The 16724-nt window shown below is 37.5% G+C and overlaps 1 protein-coding gene across 3 annotated transcripts in view; it reads right to left on the reverse strand.

Moving 5' to 3' along the window:
* TMEM181 (transmembrane protein 181) overlaps positions 1 to 16724 on the reverse strand; it is a 259664-nt gene that overhangs the window by 222544 nt on the left and 20396 nt on the right. The gene's annotated exons all lie outside the window — the stretch shown is intronic.

Here is a 16724-nt window from a genome sequence, read left to right on the forward strand (position 1 = left end):
AGAACATGTAAACATTGGGTATTTCTAAACTCAGGACAAAATTTAGAAACTATTTAGCATGGGTGTTTGTTGGTGGCTGTAGATGTGTAACAGATTCTGGGGGTCAAAGTTAGAAAAAGTGTGTTTTTTTACATTTTTTTCAATCATACTTTATATTTTTTTATAATAAATTATAAGATATGATGAAAATAATGGTATCTTCAGAAAGTCCATTTAATGGTGAGAAAAAAAAAACCCAATATATAATATGTGTGGGTACAGGAAATGAATAAGAGGAAAATTACAGCTAAACACAAACACCACAGAAATGTAAAAATAGCCCTGGTCCCTTAAGGGACGGAAATTGAAAAATGGCCTTGTCTTTAAGGGGTTAATAATTTATCAAATGCTCCATTGGATGGATAGATCAAACAATTCTAAATTAAAATTACATTATCTCCCTTTACCACATACAAATAATATTTATCCAGAGCAAGTTATTCTGTACTAACGCTCCTTACAAACTGTGGCCTAGTTTATAAACTGTTTAATCTGGTGGTAACAAAACATCTCTATAGACTTCAATGGAGACACTTGTTGTAACCACAAAATACAATAAAATGCATAATTAATGAGTACATAATAAAAAGACAATACAATAACACTTACTCTAAATTTCACAAAAGCTGTAGATTTTTTTTTTTCTGGCAAATTTAGTTTTCTCCCATTTGCCAGCCCCTGTACCATGTGACAGACATTAGCCAAATCACAGACAAGTATATGTATACCCTGTGAGCTTGTGCACATGTTCAGTAAGAGCTGGTGCATCAAAAAATGTGCATAATAAAAAAGAATGTGCAAAATTTGAAAATGGAAGTAAATTTGAAAAATTCTTAAAATTGTGTGCTCTTTCAGAATCATGAAGTTTAAATTTTGTCTCAAGTGTCCCTTTAAACATGCAGAGGGGGATGAATACTTAGCTATGGTCTCACAACACATTGAACCTGCTGAGCACAATGCACTGTTGAACCAGTAAGTGAACAATCACTTATTTCTTTCATACCTATGGTTATAGTCTAACTATAACTAGTCTAAATTGTGTTCCTTTCATTTAATGTAATTGCTCATTAAGCTATTCTTCATCCATAATTATAACAATAGTTTCCATTTTTAAGTGTTGGTTTTATTCTGTCAAAAGAAGTGAAAACTGCATTAAAATAATTCCTTTCATGTGAGCTTCCTGCCCTGCCCCTAAGCTATAGTCAGGTTTAGCAACTATTCAAAATTCCTATAGAAAACTCAAAATTAAGATCCTGTTATATTACTAAGGACTCCACTAACAGGTGCATCACGTTTTTGAGACTACAGAAAAAACTATGCTGCACCTATTTGTTTTGTTTTAGTTTGTCTTTTTGTGTGTTTTGCATTAAAGTGGTCTTAGTTCTACTAAATAGCTATTTAAAGGGACAGTCAACCCAAAACTTATCCAAAGTCATTGCTATAAAGTAGCAAACGCTTATTATTGCTAACTATAGCCCAATTTTGTAACATATCTCGTTTACAAGTAATAGTACTTACTTTTTGCGCCTCTGCATGTTTAAAATGTCCACCAGCCCCCTCCCCTATTTAGTCATCAGCATCGTCATCATGTGGGTGTGATCGCAGTTTACTTTGTGATCGTAAGCGTTCCCTGTGTTTTTTGCGCATGTGCAATGTGCCAATGTTACTGAAAGGGAAGCTTAAAACAGGAACTCATCATACTTGGAACTGCGGCCAGAGCATTGAAATGAAGCACACTGGTACGCCGCAAATATGACATGGCTAGGATGATGAGTTCCTGTTTTAAACTTCTCCTTCAGTAGCATGCGCAAAAAACACAGGAACATTTACGATCGCGAAGTAACTGCGATCCCACCCACATGATGACAAAATAGGGGAAGGTGCAGGCAGACATTTTAAACAAGCAGAGGCCCAAAAAGTAAGTACTATTACTTGTAAATGAGATATGTTACAAAATTGGGCTGTAGTTAGCAATAATAAGGGTTTGCTACTTTATAGGAATGACTTAGGATACATTTTGGGTTGACTGACCCTTTAACCCCTTAATGACCACAGCACTTTTCCATTTTCTGTCCGTTTGGGACCAAGGCTATTTTTACATTTTTGCGGTGTTTGTGTTTAGCTGTAATTTTCCTCTTACTCATTTACTGTACCCACACATATTATATACCGTTTTTCTCGCCATTAAATGGACTTTCAAAATATAACCATTATTTTCATCATATCTTATAATTTACTATAAAAAATATTATAAAATATGAGGAAAAAATGGAAAAAAACACACTTTTTCTAACTTTGACCCCCAAAATCTGTTACACATCTACAACCACCAAAAAACACCCATGCTAAATAGTTTCTAAATTTTGTCCTGAGTTTAGAAATACCCAATGTTTACATGTTCTTTACTTTTTTTGCAAGTTATAGGGCTATAAGTACAAGTAGCACTTTGCCATTTCCAAACCACTTTTTTTCAAAATTAGCGCTAGTTTACATTGGGATACTAATATCTTTCAGGAATCTCTGAATATCCATTGACATGTATATATTTTTTTTTAGAAGACATCCCAAAGTATTGATCTAGGCCCATTTTGGTATATTTCATGGCACCATTTCACCGCCGAATGCGATCAAATAAAAAAAATTATTTTACTTTTTCACAAATTTTTTCACAAACTTTAGGTTTCTCACTGAAATTATTTACAAACAACTCATGAAATTATGGAATAAATGGTTGTAAATGCTTCTCTGGGATCCCCTTTGTTCATAAATAGCAGACATATATGGCTTTGGCTTTGCTTTTTGGTAATTAGAAGGCTGCTAAATGCCACTAGCGCACCAACCGTGTATTATGCCCAGCAGTGAATGGGTTAATTAGGGAGCATGTAGGGAGCTTCTAGGGTTAATTTTAGCTCTAGTGTAGTGTAGTAGACAACCCCAAGTATTGATCTAGGCCCATTTTGGTATATTTCATGCCACCATTTCACCGCCAAAAGCAATCAAATAAAAAAAAATTGTTCACTTTTTCAAACTTTAGGTTTTTCACTAAAATTATTTACAAACAGCTTGTGCAATTATGGCACAAATGGTTTTAAATGCTTCTCTGGGATCCCCTTTGTTCATAAATAGCAGACATATATGGCTTTGGCGTTGCTTTTTGGTAATTATAAGGCCGCTAAATGCTGCTGCGCATCACAAGTGTATTATGGCCAGCAGTGAAGGGGTTAATTAGGTAGTTTGTAGGGAGCTTGCAGGGTTAATTTTAGCTTTAGTGTAGAGATCAGACTCCCACCTGACACATCCCACCCCCTGATCCCTCCCAAACAGCACTCTTCCCTCCCCCACCCCACAATTGTCCCCGCCATCTTAAGTACTGGCAGAAAGTCTGCCAGTACTAAAATAAAAGGTATAAAAAAAAAATAATAATAATTTTTTTAAGCATATTTACATATGCTGCTGATGTAGGGTCCCCCCTTAGCCCCCAACCTCCCTGATCCCCCAAAATAGCTCCCTAACCCTCCCCCTCTGCCTTATTGGGGCCATCTTGGGTACTGGCAGCTGTCTGCCAGTACCCAGTTTGCAAATAAAAATGTTTTTTTTTAATGTTTAACTATTAGTTTCTGTAGTGTAGCTTCCCCCCCACAGTCCAATACCCCACCAGCCAAACCGATCACCAAAATAACCATATTAACCCCTTTGATCCCCACTTCTAACAAAAACATTTTCTGTAGCGTAGTGGTTCCCACCCGCTCCTCCCCGTGCACGCGCCCGCCCCTGGCCTCCCCGTGCACGCGCAGCGCGTCCGTGCGCGTCCCCCCGGTTGTCCCCAGCCCCCGATCCCCGCCCCCCTCCGCATCACAAAGGCCATCGATGGCCGGCCACCCACCTCCCACACCGGCTCCCACCCACCAACGAACGATAGCCGTTAATGTCCGGTGCAGAGAGGGCCACAGAGTGGCTCTCTCTGCACCGGATGGGCTACAAATGGTTATTGCAGGATGCCTCGATATCGAGGCATCACTGCAATAACCGGAAAGCAGCTGGAAGCGAGCAGGATCGCTTCCAACTGCTTTCCAAACCGAGGACGTGCAGGGTACGTTCTCAGGCATTAACTTGCCTTTTTTTTGAGGACGTACCCTGCACGTCCTCGGTCATTAAGGGGGTTAATGAAGCTGAATTTCAGCATTAACAAGGTCAAAACCAAAAAGCTTTGCTTTTTAGTGCTTTCATTAGTTTTTCGTTTAAATTTTTTTATTTGTATCTTTAAAGTACGACTATATATGTAAATTTACTGCCCCCCTCAAAATAACTCAACACACAACCATTAATGTCTAAATAGTTAGCAAAAAAGTGAGGCACACCCCTAAGTGGAAATGTCCAAATTGGGGGCAAAATTAGCCATGTTCCCTCCCCGGTGTTATGTAACTCATTAGTGGTTACAAGGTCTCAGCGGTGTGAATGAAGAGCAGGTGTGTTAAATTTGGTGTTATCGCTCTCACACTCTCATACTGGTCAATTGGAAGTTCAACATGGCACCTCATGGCAAAGAACTCTCTGAGGATCTGAAAAAAAGAATTGTTGCTCTACATAAAGATGGCCTAAGCTATAAGAAGATTGCCAAGACCATGAAACTGATCTGCAGCACAGTGGGGCAAGACCATGCAGCAGTTTCACAGGACAGGTTACACTCAGAACAGGCCTCGCCATGGTCGACCAAAGAAGTTGAGTGCACGTGCTCAGCGTCATATCCAGAGGTTGTCTTTGGGAAATAGATGTATGAGTGCTGGCCAGCATTGCTGCAGAGGATGAAGGGGTGAGAGGGTTAGCCTGTCAGTGCTCAGACACACTGCATCAAATTGGTCTGCATGGCTGTCATCCCAGAAGGAAGCATCTTCTAAAGATGATGCACAAGAAAGCCCATAAACAGTTGGCGGAAGACAAGCAGATTAAGGACATGGATTTACTGGAACCATGTCCTGTGGGTCCGATCAGACCAAGATAAACTTATTTGGTTCAGATGGTGTCAAGCATGTGCGGCGGCAACCAGGTGAGGAGTACAAAGGACAAGGGAGTCTTGCCTACAGTCAAGCATGGTGGTGGGAGTGTCATGGGTCTGGGCCTGCATGACTGCTGCCGGCACTGGGGAGCTACAGTTCATTGAGGAACTATGAATGCCAACATGTACTGTGACATACTGAAGCAGAGCATGATCCCCTCCCTTTGGAGACTGGGCCGCAGGGCAGTATTTCAACATGATAACGACCCCAAACACACCTCCAAAACAACCACTGCCTTGCTAAAGAAGCTGAGGGTAAAGGTGATGGACTGGCCAAGCATGACTCCAGACCTATTTAGCATCTATGGGCATCCTCAAACGGAAGGTGGGGGAGCGCAAGGTCTCTAACACCCACCAGCTGTTTCGCCGTCCATGGATAAACCACTTGAAAAGCCTCTATCACTTTTTATATTATCTCCTTTGCTGTGGTTAATTATGAAGCTATAAATTAACTCCTGTATGAACTCAAAGATTCAATGTGTAGAAATCTGAAGGATCAGCCTTCTGAATTATGCACAATATACTCCAGCAATTCTGAGGACATTAGTGAATCATAATTTAAGTCACAGTAAGATTGGGCAAAATAATAAAAATGCATTACAATTTTTATTTTTAACCACACTACTAAACTTTTAAGGGGAATTAAAATGTTGAGTTGTATTTCTTTGTTGCATTTATTTTTCTTTGTTTTATATCAATTGATCTCGTTTTCCACCCAAACCAACACCGGTCTGAACCGCCTGTAAAGCTCATGATATGAGAATATGCACTGTGCATGTATTTTTCCTCTTATCTTTTAATTGTAAAGACAGCCTTGCACCACTGCACCAGTACATGAGGTAATATACATGCACAGATCAAGCTCTTTATTAGCAGAAGGAAAGACAGTTTCGACTGTTTCCATGGGGCAGGAAATACCTTGAACTCTTAGCAGCTTGCATGAGTATATCATTCCTTTAAAGGGATATAAAACAGTCATTGTAATAAAAAAGCACTAAGCAGTGGCTTATACGCAATATAAATCCTTGCAATATGTATTATTCATATTTTTTAAAGGATTTGACCTTTTATTACTATTGTAACGTCATTTGTGCAGTGTCCATTATTTCCTGTCACAGCCCTACAAGGAGGCTGTGGTCTCTACAGGAAGGCCCATTAGCAAATTTTTCTTTGAGTTGTTGCTAGGATACACCTATGTGCTAGTTACATATAGTTTATTGCCCATGTTCAGTATAGGACTTTTGCTACAAAAATCATGTGACCAAAAACCTAAAAAAAAAACTGTAATGGCAGCTCTTATCTAGCTGTGGGCAGTTGGCAACACTGAGAATTTCTAGAGTGCTCGTTTAGCAAGAAAATAAGTAAGTTGTTTGCTGTTTTTAACACAATCTCTTTCTTTTTAGGTTTACTTTGATTTAACATATTTCTTTTTACTATCTTTTTACTTTCATATCCATTTAACTCAATAAGCAATAGTTGTGTTTTTCTATTTTTTTTAAAACAGCTTTTATTTCATATTTATTCAGAAATTAAAAATGTCAGCATGTTTAAATGATGCTCTTCCATATGATGAGTAAAGTAGGGTTTCAGTACATGTCCCTGTAAATTCTGCTATATACTGAGAGGATATGCAAACAAATAATTTAAAAGGGCATGCAATACCTTTTGTTTTTTGTGTATAAATCATGCTTGTCCTACACTCCCTAGAGCAGTGCTTTCCAAACTGTGTGTCGTGACACATAGTGTGTCGGCAGCAGTGTGTAGGTGTGTCCCTGCTTCAGCAAAAAATTTTATTTATTTAAAAAATTTTTTAAAAATTCTTTGCTTTCCCACTTTCCACCTGCCTGCTACGCATACCTAGTGGGTCACAGATCATCTTAACCTATTGCGCAGCTCAGTGGGAAATGAAACTATTCCCATTCGTGGGCTTTGATAGCACATTGGCTCGTAACTGCATGTGTAATCTCCTCAATCGGCTCGTGACTGCATGTGTAGATCTCCTCAATCGGCTCGTGACTGCATGTGTAGTCAGTGAGTGGGACAGCTGCTTGATGATGAAATACGAGTGTCTTTATCTAATATTCCCTCAAATATTCAGAAACTGTGTTCATCCCATCAACCTCATACACCCCATTAAAATAGTAAGTAGCTATTGGTGTTATTAAACTTTTTTTTTTAATTCTTGAACATACATACTGTTACTTGTAAATACATTTTGTTATTAAATAATTTATGTATGTATCCGTATCTCTTAAAACATGTTAGTTTAACCTCCGGTTTGCTAGTACAACTGAACTACTGTGTCGTGAAATGATGTAGGTCTAAAAAGTGTGTCACTATCATGAAAAGTTTTGAAAGCTCTGCCCTAGAGAGAGGCCAAAAAGCAAATTCTATAACCCAGGTTTTCAAGCTTTTTGATTTGCAGCATTCTGAATTTGCTTTATGGTCTCTGTATAGAGCATAGCACAATTTACACAAAAAGTGAGCAGTGTTTAACGTCTCTTTAAAAGGGAAATGAAACCCAATTTTTTTCTTTCATGATTCAGATAGAGAATAAATATTTTAAACAACTTTCTAATTTACTTCTATTATCTAATCTGTTTCATTCTCTTGGTATCATTTGTTGAAGGAGCAGCAATGCACTAATGGTTTCTAATTGAATGCATGGGTGAGCCAATCACAATAAATATAAATATATATATATATATATATATATATATATATATATATATATATATATATATATATATATATATATATATATATAGCCACCAATCAAAAGCTAGAACATAGGTTATCTGCTGCTCCTGAGCTTGCTTAGATAAACCTTTCAGCAAAGAATAACAAGAGAATTAAACAAATTAAAAAATAGAAGTAAATTGGAAAGTTGTTTAAAATGTTATTCTCTATCTGAATCATGAAAGAAAATGTTTTGGGTTTTATGTCCCTTTAACATGTTAAATATATATATTTATACTGCTTGTGTGGGATTCTAACAACTTAGTCTGTATTTTATGTTACTTATTCAATAAAAACAAGCATATTACATCTATAAATATCAAGTATCTACGCAGGAGTGGGCAATTTTCGGCCCTCCAGATTTTATGGGCTACATCTCCCATTATGCTCTTTCAGCCATAATGCTGGGAAAGCATCATGGGAGATGTAGTCCATAACATCTGGAAGGCAGATAGTTGCCCACTCCCTGATCGGGGACCCATACATAGTTACGCTGTTAATGAGTCATTTTTAAAAATAAAATATAATTAACTTTCATGGTGCTGGAGAGAAAATACAACGTTAAGAGATTTTTAAATGTACTTATGTTAGTGCATTAGTGGGAGATAGCTTCTGATTCGTGTATAACACACACACACACCTCGTCATTGGCTCACCAGCGGTGTTAAGTTAGCTCCCAGTAGTGCATTGCAGGAGTCTTTTGCAATCGTTAAACACAATTAGAGCATCCTATTATTGCATTAATTGCATATATCATATTACAGCACGTTCATTGTGCACTTTTATGTCCTTTTCAAATGTTATGCAACATCTTGATGAACTTTGACCAACAACCTCTATAATTATTTAGAGCTGTTCACTTTAAAAACTACTACAGCTATCAAAAAATAGCACATCATTTAAAGAAATTTACATTTTAGAGTGGACATATTAAAGGGCAAAGCAGCATTTCTTAACCATGTCCAGTTCCCTTATGTTAGAAATATAGAAACATAAAATTTGACAGTAGATGAGAACCAAAAAGACCCATCAAATATACCCTTATTACAGGTTACGGTTTTCTTATGATAGGTATTCTTTGTAAGCTCATATGCTAATTTTTAAGCCATTGAAGATCACCTCTTATCTTAGTACATTTAGACAATTTTTCACAGCTAGACAGTGCCAGTTCATGTGTGCCATATAGCTAACATTGTGGTCACTCCCGGTGAGTTATTTCTGAGTCAGCACTGTTTGGCTAAATTGCAAGTCTGTCAAAAGAACTGAGATATAGGGAGCACCCTGCAGAGGCTTAGATTCAAGGTAATAACAGAGGAAAAAAGTGTATTAATATAACAGTATTGGTTATTACAAAATTTGGGAATTGGTAATAAAGGGATTATCTATCTTTTTAGACATTAAAAATGTTGGTGTAGACTGTCCCTTTAAAGGGGATAGTAAACCCCAAAATTTTCTTTTGGTGATTCAGATACAACATACAATTTTAAACAACTTTCCAATTTAATTATATTATCAAATTGTCTTCATTCTCTTGTTATCCATTGCTGAAGGGACAGCATTGCACTACTGGCAGGAAGCTGAAAATATCTATTTAGCCAATCACAAGAGACAAATGTTTGCAGGCACCAATTAGCAGCAGCCTCCCACTAGTGTATGATATGTGCGTAATCATTTTTAACAAGGGATGCTAAGAGAACAAAGCACATTTGAAAATAGAAGTGAATTTAAGAAGGGTCTTAAAATGACGTGCTCTATCTGAATCATGCAAGTTTAACTTGACCTTTCTATCCCTTTAAGTAATTTCATATAATTTGAATGTTTCCATTGTGTCACCTCTTTCCCTTCTCTCTTCTAAACTATACTATGCAGTGCTACTTGACATTACAAAATGTTAGTTAAAATAACACTACAACAGTTATGTTTCTCTGCAGCTACAATATTTCCCACCATACAGAATATTTTTTATTTATTTTTAAGTAGTTTGGGGAATGATGACAAGAAGAGGCTGTAGCTTCCCAGGGTTAAGCTTTGAAGGTTTAAATTTTAATGGGACCGTTAGTAAAAAAAAATAAGCTGCTCTGATACTAGTAGGACACTTTTTATATCCGTACAAATCAAGAATTATTTTGCAATCGTTTCTTCCAGAAACCCCATCGCAAACCAAGGACTATGTTGTTTTTTGCACTAGAATGTCCCTTTAGAGTCAACTGCAGCTCCTAGCAGGACATAACCAGTGGGGATACTTAGGAGCAGCATATGCACATAGCTGACAATTACAGGCCATCATGCTCCTGAGCTGCAGTGTGTTACTGCTGTGAGTTGGGGCATCAGCAACATGTTTAACATCATATTGTAAAATAAAATTCTCGTGGGGGGGGGGGGGTCTGAACAGTTCGAGTCTGAGAGTGAAAAGTTGCATTCACCTGAGTCTCTGATCAAATTGCTACCTACTTCCATCTCCAATTAAAGGGATAGTTATTACAGTAAAATCCTCTATATACACCCTGTGGTGCTCCCTTCATATAGCAGTGATCCAAGCTACCTGATTTATGCTGCGTCTTTTGAAGATAGGAGCCCGGCATCAGGCATGCTAGGGCCTAGAGCGGCAGCTCTCAATATGACCTTACTGACACACCAGCATAGACTTCATCAACGTTGCTCCCAAATTAAGAGGGACTTTAGTGAAAAGTAGGAGTTACTGTGAACGTAGGAGACAATAGCATTCCATAGCTAGAATGGCCAACCGCTGAAGAAACTGACTCAACTGATGCCTTCAATATAAATTTGAGACGCTTTGTGCCGAAGCCTCATTGAATATGCCCCATTTAGTTTTCTGGTGCGATCGTTGCCCTGATGATGTGGGCTTCATTGCTCTAACAATGAACGATACCATAAAAACAAGCTCCCCGGACATAACCATTACCACCACGTGACACAAGCTACAGAAAGGCATGTCACTGCCGCAAACAAAGTGCAATTTCCTCACTACGGCACCGGAGGAGAACCGCTCATCAATCGCACATAGTTGAAGACATATGGTATCTTCCAACACACTGATTGAGCCTCTATGGGCTGCTGGTAATGTCTGACTGGGGGTTGATGGGGATCCCCAGAAGGTCATTGGCTGGGGAAAGGAGTTTCTCTCGCAGCTGAACCTTGCGCTTAAGAGGCTAATTGCGATGACTCTGGACACCAACCTGAGGGGTCTTTAGCAAACAATGCGGTATTGCACAATTCGTAGACAGTCTGGAAAAGACACTAAAAGGCATTGTCATGAGATCTTCTTTAATCCCTATATGGTAATGGCCCATCTCATGCAAAGGGAAATCAGCAACAAACAAAAGACTCTTTCTCCTTCACAGAAAAGCCCTGGGGTTGAGACAGTTTTCATTTACTTTAATCCAGGGGTCGACAAATTTGTTTTAAATTTAGGAGCCAGTAAGAATATTTAGGAGTCAGATAGTGGTAACCGTATACAGAAACATAGAGAATAACCCAAAAAGTTAGGAGCCAGAGGTAAAATTCTAGGAGCCAGTGGCTACCTGGCTCCTGGGTTTGTTGAGCCCTGCTTTAATGCCATTGTTGCCTGTGCATTGGTTATGCATGAACAAATTGTTTAAAGGTACATTATACACTCGATTTTTCTTTGCATAAATGTTTTGTAGATGATCCATTTATATAGCCTATACAGCTTTTTTTTTTTTTCAATTATAGTTTTGCTTATTTTTAAATAACATTGCGCTGATTTTCAGACTCCTAACTAAGCCCCAAAGTTTTAGGAGAATACTGATGTATACCTACTCCAGCTTGCTCCTGTTTGTGTAAAGAGTCTTTTCATATGCAGAGGAAGGGGGGGGGGTCTGAATATTTCCCAGTTTCAGTGAGTGTTCTAGCTAATCCTTTTAACAGAGCTAAACTGGGAGCTTCTAAGTAAGTTTTTAAAGTGTTTTATACTGGATTTTTATATCAGTATCTGTGCATATTATTTTTTTTTTAAGTGTCTATTACATGCAGTTACATGAAAATTGGTGTATACTGCCCTTTAATTATTTTTATAACCTATCACTTATGGCTTTATCAGATAGATAGATAGATAGAGATAGATAGATAGATAGATAACGTTATATGTGTTTGTTTTTATTAATCTGCATTTGTTGTTTTGATCTTGACACACTAGGCCCCATATTTTCACTCACTATACTGTATGCTCTGAATGTTTCTCCCTAATGGAATGCCTATCATAAACTCTGTGTGCATTTTTGTATTCGTTCTCAACCTGGGTTTTTTTGAGGGGGGGGGGGGCCTGGAGGGACATTTCATGCATTGTTTATAACACAGATGCAGTTAATATATATATATATATATACACACACACATACATATATATACACACACACACACACACACACACACACACACACACATACATATATACACACACACATACACAATTGTTATGCGTAATCTCAACCTAACATAGGCTTCTCTGCTTCAGGGCTAGCGGCCGTGGCCCCGAGGGAGACAAAAATAAAATATGCTTTTCGAAATATATGTCAACCCTTACTCAAATGAAAATATGTAGCTTATGGCGTACTGAAAAGCGTTTCCATACACATACTATGGAGCCGTGTTCCTTTTGCGGTAACACCATTGCTTTTGTTTATCTAATATGAATCTATTATACGGACAGTACTTTCAACCCCTAATTATGTTACATAATCAGTCCCCATATAAAATATAGTTATTATTCTCTACTGTGATTGCCGTCAATGAGGCCGGTCTCGGCCTTAGTTAGGATGTGTTAGTTATAAAATCCCTGTTCCTTTTATATACTATGTTTGCAAGGATCCAAGAGTGGTCCATACTACCTGTTCTGGGGAAAATGAGGACCACCAACCATTTACACATATTTGCACTCTGAATAACGTCTGTATACTCATTAATTGACTGATTTTGTATATGCTTGATAATTGTACTATGCAACTCAAATAAATAATTCTCTTTTCAAAATGCACATAATATTCAAAACTGAGATGCATTTTAGTAACAACGCGTCCAGTAAAATGTATGGCTGTTTTAGTGAAAGGTTTTACTGTGTGCAGAGTAACATCAGAGACCTGGTGAGAATGTGAATTGCATCAAAAGCCATAGCTCTTACTAGATACATTTTTGCTAACATATACAAGATCTAGTGCAAAAATGCTTATATTCAAACCTGAAATGAACTAAAATTACTGTTTGCAAGTGAACAGCTTAAAAGGGATATGAAACCCAATTTTTTTTCCCCTTTCGTAATTCAGAGCATGCAATTAATTTTAAGTAATTTTCTAATTTACTCTTATTATAAATTGATCTTGGTTCTCTTGGTACCTTTATTTGAAAAAGCAAGAATGTAAGCTTAGGAGCTGGCCCATTTTTAGTTCAGCACCTGGGTAGCGCTTGCTGATTGGTGCCTACATTTCGACACCAATCAGCAAGCGCTACGCAGGTGCTGAACTAAAAATAAGCCGGCTCCTTATCTTACATTCCTGCTCTTTTAAATAAAGAAACCAAGAGAAAAAAAAAATTATAATAGGAGTAAATTAGAAATAGTTAAAAATGGCATGCTCTATTTGAATCATGAAAGTTTAATTTTGACTAGACTGTCTATTTAAGTGAGTTTTAAACCCCTAACAACCATGAGTATTTTGAACTTTAAAGAACAAAGTTTATTTGACACAGCTTCTCTGATTTTTTAAGAGGGCTGTAAGGGCAGAATACAACATGGAAATCCCTACAAACAAAACAAGACTCAGGCTTTGAGGAACAGCCCCGGCATCCTTAAAGGGACAGTATACACCAATTTTCATTTAACTACACATGTAATAGACACTACTATAAATAATAAAATGCACAGATACTGATCTAAAAATCCAGTATAAAACTGTTTAAAAACTTACTTAGAAACTCCCAGTTTAACACTGTTAAAAGGGCTAGCTGGAACACCCACTGAAAGTGGTTCTAGAGCAAAAAAGCAGACATCCCCCCTCCCCCTTCCTTTGCATATGAAAATACTTTTTGCACAAACAGGAGCAAGCTAGAGTAGGTATACCTCAGTATTCGCCTAAACCTTTGGGGCTTGGTTAGGAGTCTTAAAATCAGCACAATGTTATTTAAAAGTAAGCAAAACTATACATTTAAATAAAATACAAAGCTGTATAGGCTATATAAATGGATCATCTACAGAACATTTATGCAAAGAAAAATCTAGTGTATAATGTGTCTAAAGATGGCCTAAAGATCTGTGTGCTCCTCACCATGCTCTCTGGTCTGAAAAGCTTATCTAAAAAGTCTTGTCAGTACTGCAAGATCCCTGAAAGGATTTTATAATGGTAACTTTTAGCTTGAGAGCTATTTATCTAGCTATGGTGGGGTCAGGGTGTAAATGAGAGACACCTGCATTACTATATAATGTTCAACAAAGCCCTAACATGTAGCCTTATTTCTCTCCATGCTGGCGAGATTTTCATCATCAGGTTCCATGTATTTCCATGTAGTTCCTTAAAGTGAAAGTAAATCCTAGCGTTTTACAAACGCTAGGATTTACTATTGAAACAAATAAAGGGCACTTTCATTCATGAAGTATAAGATACTTCATGTAGAAAGCTCATTTATTTGATTCAATTGATCGCTGCTCTTAGCTCCTACAGAAGAGCACGGCTAAAAAAAAATGTTGGCTAAGAGGTGACGTTTTCACCTTTTAGCCAATAGCAGTGTGGTAAATCTGGCTCCCATGGGCGCCAAGCCGGATTTACCGCACGGCTATTGGCTAAGAGGTGAAAACGTCATGTTTTAGCCGTGGGCTGCTGTAGCAGCTAAAAACGGTGATCGATTTAATCAAATAAAGGAGCTTTCTACATAAAGTATCTTATACTTCATGAATTAAAGTGCCCTTTATTTGTTTCAATAGTAAATCCTAGCGTACTTTCACTTTAAAGCCCTGTAAATACATTTTGAGATAAAAGTGTGCTCCAGCATATAATATATATGCAGACCAGAGAGCGGAGTATGGGAGAGGTGCAATATTTTATGCTGGTTAGAATCCAAGATATCTTCAGGCAAAACAAAGTTTTGCTTTATTAGCAATAATATCAACTAGTAGAATCAAACTACTAGCGGGGCAGAGGGTTTCAATGGGCTTACAGAAGCATGGCATCTTGCGGAAACCCCTCATATTAAATGGACATTCCAAGCAAAATTGGAATCCACATGGCTGCATTTCAGTTTTGAATAGAAGCATTATTGCAATATACATCTATTAGCAAAAATGTTTCTAATAAAAGCTATAGCCGTTTCAAAAGTGTATTTATATATATACTGTGCACCAGCATTTTAAACACAACACTTGCTCAGAGAGCCTAAGGTGCCTTTACATTCTGGTAATGACTCCATTTGTAAATTGCTGAAATGACACAAGCCCCACTTGCGCTCTGAGCAGCTGCAGCATTTAAAATGCAGGTGCACTGAGAATATCTAGCTATGCTTCACATGCACATGCAGAAAAAAAATGTTAACACTAAATCTGTGATAACTTTTGCTAGAAGCATTTTTTCAAATACATGTATATTGCAAATATGTTTCTATACAAAGTTGTAATTTATCTGTGTGCATTTAAATTTTGACCGTAAAGTCCCTTTAATTTATCAACAGTTATATGTGGACACTGGATTTAGTTCCATGTACTGTAAAGCCCCAGTAGTAATAGAACATAGCAATCATTTTCCAGTGTAGTAAAGTCACATTATACATGGAAAACAGAAATTCAACCTGATCATATTGTCAGAAATTATATAAAAGGAAAAGTAGACAGTCATATCCCAGAACTACAAATTAAAGGGGGTAAAGGAACAATTAAAGAAACTTGCTAGATATCATGCCCTAGCAATCCCTTGACTTACCATTGCAGTACGTTGACCTAAGTAGTATCAATCTTACTAGGCCAACGGTGGTCTTTTTCAGTGTAAGTGCCCAAATGTGGGAGTTTGTTTTGGGCTTTTTAAGAAGATTATTGCCAAGTGCCAAGCTATACTATGTATCAACAACTAAAGTTTATTGCTTTTATATATCATGGAGTCATAGGGAAAATAATTTAAATACTGAAATCGCAGGCAATAAAACCAAACAGTATGGTGGTTGCCCACCTTGGGAGCTCATGCAATAGGTTTAACATTACTAAACTAGAATATCTTGTTTTTCAACCTGTGGTAAGTGTACCCTTTCAGGTACCTGGAGCATTTGTAAGGGGTACCCCAGCACTTTTCATTATTTGTTGCCATGATACAGCTAAGGTAAACATTTATTTTATCTGAGAAATCAGTGTTTCTCAGTTCTACACTCAAACACCCATAACAGACCAGATTGTATTTCCCTATCTAGAATGGTGAACTGCTCTCTATCTGTGACTGACTCACCCGGCACTCAGGTAAGGAAATCCTTAAAATCCAATCTGTTAAAGACATTTAAAAGGGACAGTATACACCAATTTAAATTTAACTGCATGTAATAGACACTACTATAAAGAATAATATGCACAGATACTGATATAAAACCGGTGAGAATGGGACACCCACTAAAAAGGGCAGAGAGCAGACCCTCCCCCTTCCCATCATATGAAAAGATCCATTATACAAACAGAAGCAATCTGAAGTCTGTATTCCTTAGTATACATATAACACTTTGGGGCTTGGTTAGGAGTCTGAAAATCAACACAATGTTATTTAAAAATAAGCAAACTATACATTTTTACAAAAACACACTCTGGTGGGCTATATAAATGGATCATCCACAAAACATTTATGCAAAGAAAAATCTAGTGTACAATGTCCCTTTAAGGACTGGAGCTGAGAAGTACTGA

The sequence above is a fragment of the Bombina bombina genome, chromosome 4, assembly GCF_027579735.1.
Source record: "Bombina bombina isolate aBomBom1 chromosome 4, aBomBom1.pri, whole genome shotgun sequence".
Taxonomy (NCBI): Eukaryota; Metazoa; Chordata; class Amphibia; order Anura; family Bombinatoridae; genus Bombina; species Bombina bombina.